The sequence below is a fragment of the Arachis duranensis genome, chromosome 9 (assembly GCF_000817695.3).
Source record: "Arachis duranensis cultivar V14167 chromosome 9, aradu.V14167.gnm2.J7QH, whole genome shotgun sequence".
In the NCBI taxonomy this organism is placed as follows: domain Eukaryota; kingdom Viridiplantae; phylum Streptophyta; class Magnoliopsida; order Fabales; family Fabaceae; genus Arachis; species Arachis duranensis.
In genome coordinates, this window is record NC_029780.3 from 55,012,872 (window position 1) to 55,018,828 (window position 5,957).

Consider the following 5,957-nt stretch of genomic DNA (forward strand, 5'->3'; position numbering starts at 1 on the left):
TTACACTAACGTGAACTCTAACGTAGGGACAAAAGGTTATAAGCCAACATTTTTGGGAAAGGTGAGTCCCAATAACGCTAGCAAAGATTTACAAGGCAACGTTAGTGGTCACGTTAGTGCCACTAACGTTGGAGTTAACATAGGCTATATGGGGTTGGAACGTTAGTGAAAATTGTGATTGCCACTAACGTTCTCGAACCCACAATGTCACTTAATGTTAACTTCACTAACGCCCATGCCTAATTCATACTTCACTGCAAGCTGGGCCCACTAAAGATTGGAACTGCTTCAACTCAAGATCCAAAGCCCACATCCAAGACTTGAAGAACTCACTAGAAGATCAAGAGGAGTAGTATATATAGGAGTAGTTTTGAACTATAGAGAAGCTTGGCACTTTGGAGAACTACTCTCTGTATATTTACTTTTCTGCACTTTTAGCTGGGATGTGTGATGCCAGGGCATCTAGGCCAGTTTCACTGACCTTTTCTTTTCTGTTTTAGGGTAGTTTCATGCATTTTCCTAGTAAACAAGGCAAGCTTTGGGTGAAAATACACTTACACCTTCATTTAAGCAACTATTGTGAATTTTTGCATGATTTCATGAGATTTTTGCCAGAATTGCATGATAATTTAATGATGCATAATCTCATAACTTTGGCTAGAGCTTTGATGCACTTTAATTGCTTGAATTCAGGACAAATGAAGCATGGAAGAATCACGTTAGCATTCACGTTAACTTAGTTAACGTGACTACTAACGTGGGATGGCAAATAGCTTGCAACGTTAATGAGAAAAGTGATCACCAATAACGCCTGCGAAGCCATTCATAGCCTACGTTAAGAGCCATGTTAACTAAGTTAACGTGGTACTTAACGTAGAAGAAAAAGAGGACTCCACGTTAATGAGAAACGTGAACTCCAATAACGTTTCTCCTCAACGTTAGTGGTAAAAGTGAACACCACTAACGTTGGGAAACTAGGCAATGCTCCACGTTAAGAGTCACGTTAACTAAGTTAACGTGAACTCTAACATGGAAGAGGATCAACAATGCCAACATTAGTGACATTCACTTTTGTCACTAACGTTGGATCATTAGCATTGCCTACGTTAACTCTCACGTTAAGATTGTTAACGTGGAAGTTAACTTGGAGTGGGGTTCAAAGAGCCAATGTTAGTGACAGTCACTTTTGTCACTAACGTTGGTAGAGGGCTTCATTACTACGTTAAGAGCCACGTTAACTTAGTTAACGTGGGTTCTAACTTAGGGACTTAAGGCAATTGGAGCGTTAGTGACAAAGGTGAGTGTCACTAACGCTCTCGAAGGTGATAGATGCCCACGTTAAGAGCTAGGTTAGCTAAGCTAACGTGAGACCTAACATAGGGGGGCAAGAGGCAAGCAACGTTAATGGGAAAAGTGATTCCCATTAACGTTTGCGAAAAGGGGCACAAGCCAACGTTAATGGGAAAAGTGAGTACCATTAACGTTGGCCAAGAATTGAGAAGGAACGTTAGAAGTCACGTTAAGACTTCTAACGTTGAGAATAACGTGGGCATATAAAGGTGGAACATTAGTGGAAAAGGTGAATGCCACTAACGTTCTCGCACCCAGAAATGTATTCCACATTAATCTCACTAAATGCCCAAGCCTAATTCATAATTCTCTGTAAGCTGGACCCACTAAAGATGAGAATTGCATCAACTCAAGGTCCAAAGCCCACATCCAAGACTTGAAGAACTCACTAGAAGATCATGAAAAGTAGTATATATAGGAGTAGTTTTGAACGAGATGGGAGCTTTTGGACTTTTGGGAACTACTCTCTGCATATTTTACTTTTCTGTAGTTTTAGCATGGATTCCTCTTTTCTGCCAATTTTGATTCTTAGAGCTATGAACAACTAAACCCCTTTCATTGGGTTAGGGAGCTCTGCTGTAATTTGATGGATCAGAGATCATGCTAGAATTGCTTTCTCATGCTGGACCAATTTGGGTTTGGATGGATATGTGACTATAATCCTACCAATACTTGAGTTGGGAAATGTATGTGGTATAATCAGTGACCATACTTCATCTCTTCTCATGAGCAATTGACCAAGGAATTGGCTATTGAACAAGATTTGAGAGATTGGATTACCAAGGAATTGGAATCCAATCACTTAATATTGCCAAGGAGATCAATGAATGCATTGATTGAGGAAGAGATGAGAATGAATTTGATCCGGAGAATTGCAACATCTCCTAAACCCAATGATCTCCCCATTTCTGATCTTACTCATTCTCTTTAGTTTCTGCCATTTACTTTTATGAGCATTACCCCAATTCCCCATTTAAGATTCTGCACTTTAATTTCTGCTATTTAATTTCTAGTCATTTAAATTTCTGCATCTAGATCTCAATTCTGTTTAGCTCAACTAGCATATTCTTCTAACTAAAGTTGCTTGACCAATCAATCCTTGTGGGATTCGACCTTACTCTATAGTGAGTTCTACTTGACGATAATTCGGTATACTTGTCGAAGGAAGATTTGTTGAGAGACAAGTTTCCATGCATCAATGTATCATTTTTTGCCATTTTCCATTTCTAGAGCTATGAACAACTAAACCCCATTCATTGGGTTAGGGAGCTCTGTTGTAATTTTGATGGATCAATTATAGTTTTCATTCTCTTCTTCTTTCTTCTCTTTTGATTTACTAGAAAGCTTTCGATCTTAATTCAATTGGGTAGTTGTCTTGGAAAAGAAACTCTCCATAATTGGATCTCCTCTGAGCCTTGGAAAAGTGATGAGGAGATCATGCTAAAAATGCTTTCTCATGTGGACCAAATTGGGGTCTGGGCGGATATAGTGACATGTAATCCTCCCATCATTTTGATTTGGAAATACATGTGGTATAATCAGTGACCATACTTCATCTCTTCCCATGAGCAATTAAATCAAGGAATTGGGCAATTGTTCAAGCTTAGAGAGATTGGATTACCAAGGAATTGGAATCTAATCACCTAAGATTGCCGAGAAGATCAATAGATGCATTGATTGAGGAAGAGATGAAAATGAATTTGATCCAGAGAATACAACATCTCCTGAGCCCAATGAGTCCCCCATTTCTGATCTTACCCATTTTCTTTATTTTCTGTCATTTATTTTCATGCTCATTACCCCAAATCCCCATTTAAGATTTTGCACTTTATTTTCTGCTATTTACTTTTCCGCCATTTAATTTTCTGCAATTCTCAAACTACACTCTGTTTAGCTCAACTAGCATACTCTTCCAACTAAAGTTGCTTGACCAATCAATCCCTGTGGGATTCGACCTCACTTTATTGTGAGTTTTTACTTGACGATAAATTCGGTATACTTGCCGAATGGGAGATTTGTTGAGAGACAAGTTTTCATGCATCAAGTTTATGGCACCGTTGCTGGGGATTGATTTTGTATCAACAATGATTAAGCTGGAAGCTCACTAGATTGAGCATTTTTCCCTTGTTTCTTTACTTTATTCAGTCATTTATTTTCACTTTGTTTAACTTCTTTCTCATACTCCATACCCTCTCTATTTTTCTTTCTTTCTTTGTTATTATCTACAATTCTGCTCACTAACCCACTAACTGTTTGATAATATGCATCACTCACACTAACAATCACTCTAACAAGAATAACCTCTTCCTTTCATTTCTTGCTGCGTGTTTTGTTAGTTATATGACAGGGAGAAGAGGGGGAACCTCAACTTCCTTCGATTCAGAACCTGAGAGAACCCTCTGGAGATTAAGGAGGGAAGCAAGAGGGAAAGGAGTTGTTGGTGCTGAGGAAGATGAAGAATACTTTGAACCCAACATGGAAGAGAACTTGGAAAACAATCATGAAGAAGAAGCTCACAACCATGCTAGAGAAGGCCCTGCAAATCATGTTGGGCAAGAAAGGAGAGTTCTAGGCTCCTACATCAATCCAAATCCAGGAAACTGTGGAAGTAGCATCCAGAAGCCCACCATACATGCCAACAACTTTGAACTAAAATCCCAGCTCATCACCCTTGTTCAGAACAACTGCTCATTTGGAGGAAGTGCTCAAGAAGACCCCAACCAACATCTAACCACCTTCTTGGGAATTTGTGACACTGTGAAGTTTAATAGAGTCCATCTGGATGTTTATTGGCTGCTGTTGTTCCCTTTTTCACTCAGGGACAAGGCATCCAAGTGGCTCAAATCCTTTCCAAAGGAGAGCTTGACAAATTGGAAAGATGTGGTGAACAAATTTTTGGCAAGATTCTATCATCCTCAAAGAATTAACAGGTTGAGAGCTGAGGTGCAGACTTTCAGGCAACAAGATGGTGAGACTCTCTATGAGGCATGAGGAGGTTCAAGGACTTAACAAGAAGATGCCCACCAGATATGTTCAATGAATGGGTTCAACTTCACATTTTCTATGAAGGTCTTTCCTATGAGTCAAAGAAGGCTGTAGACCATTCATCAGGGGGCTCTCTAAACAAGAAGAAAACCATTGAAGAAGCCATAGATGTCATTGAAGCAGTAGTTGAGAATGACTACTTCTATGCCTCTGAAAGAAGTAACACTCGAGGAGTAATGGAGCTGAACCACATGGATGTATTGCTAGCTCAAAATAAGATGATCACCAAGCAGCTAGCAGATCTCACCAAGAAGGTGGAGGAAAACCAAGTTGCAGCAGTCATCACTTCATCACCAACTCAAGAAGCAGTGAATATAGGAGAAGAGGGTGACTGGGAACAAGCCAACTATGTTGAAAACTCACCTAGACAAATCCATGACCCATACTCCAAAACCTACAACTCTGGATGGAGAAATCACCCCAACTTTGGTTGGGGAAATCAACAAGACTAAGGTCAAGACCAGAGACGCCACAACCTCAACTCCAACAACAATGCAACTCACCAACATACCTCACAGAGATCCTATCAACACCCACTTAACCCCAATTCACCATCACTAACAGAGGATAGACTTTCAAAGATTGAGACTCTACTTGAAGATTTGTGTAGAGAAGTCCAAGACAACAAGGTGTTTAAGAAAGAAGTGCGAGCCAATATCCAAATCCAAGGAGAAAACATCAAGAGACTGGAGTCCCAAGTAGGGTATCTATCTCAACAAATTCTCAAACCCACTGATGGATTTCCCAGTGACACTGAGAATAACCCAAGAGGAGAAACAAAGAAAGTACGGTGGAAAAAATGTAAGATGATCACCACAACTGATGAGAGGAGTATGAATGAAGTAGAAAACCTCCAAGACAATCAAAAGGGAAATCAGGAAGAAAGGAGCCATGCACCTCAACCCACATTCAAGGAAGAGCTGAAGAAGAAGGAGACACTTAACCCATATGCACCCTTCCCCCAAAGGCTTAAAGGTGGTGTAGCAGGGAGAATGTATTCAAGATTCCTCGACATGTTTGCATCTTTTGATGTAAATATACCATTTATTAAAGCCCTCCAGCAATTGCCTTCATACATAAAGTATATAAAGGAGCTATTAGCCAAAAAGAGTTCATTGAAAGGTGGGCAAACAATAAAGATGAATAGGGATTGCAGTTCTCTCATTCAACCAGGATCACTCATAAAGAGGAAGGATCCAAGGAGTTTCCATATTCCCTGTGCCATAGGAGAAACAATGATTGATAAAGGACTCTGTGACCTGAGAGCAAGCATCAACTTAATGCCTCTGTCCCTTATGAAAAAGCTTCAAATCAATGAGCTAACACCCACAGATGTAATCATTAAGTTGGCTGACAAAACTAAAAAACAGGCAATAGGAGTGGTTGAGAATGTGCTAGTGAAGGTTGGGAACTACTTCCTCCCTACAGACTTTGTTGTCCTGGAAATGGATGAGAACTCTATTTACTCCATCATTCTGGGAAGACCATTCTTAGCCACAGCCAGAGCACTCATAGATGTGGAACGAGGAGAGCTAGTATTGAGAAAACATGATAATCAGCTC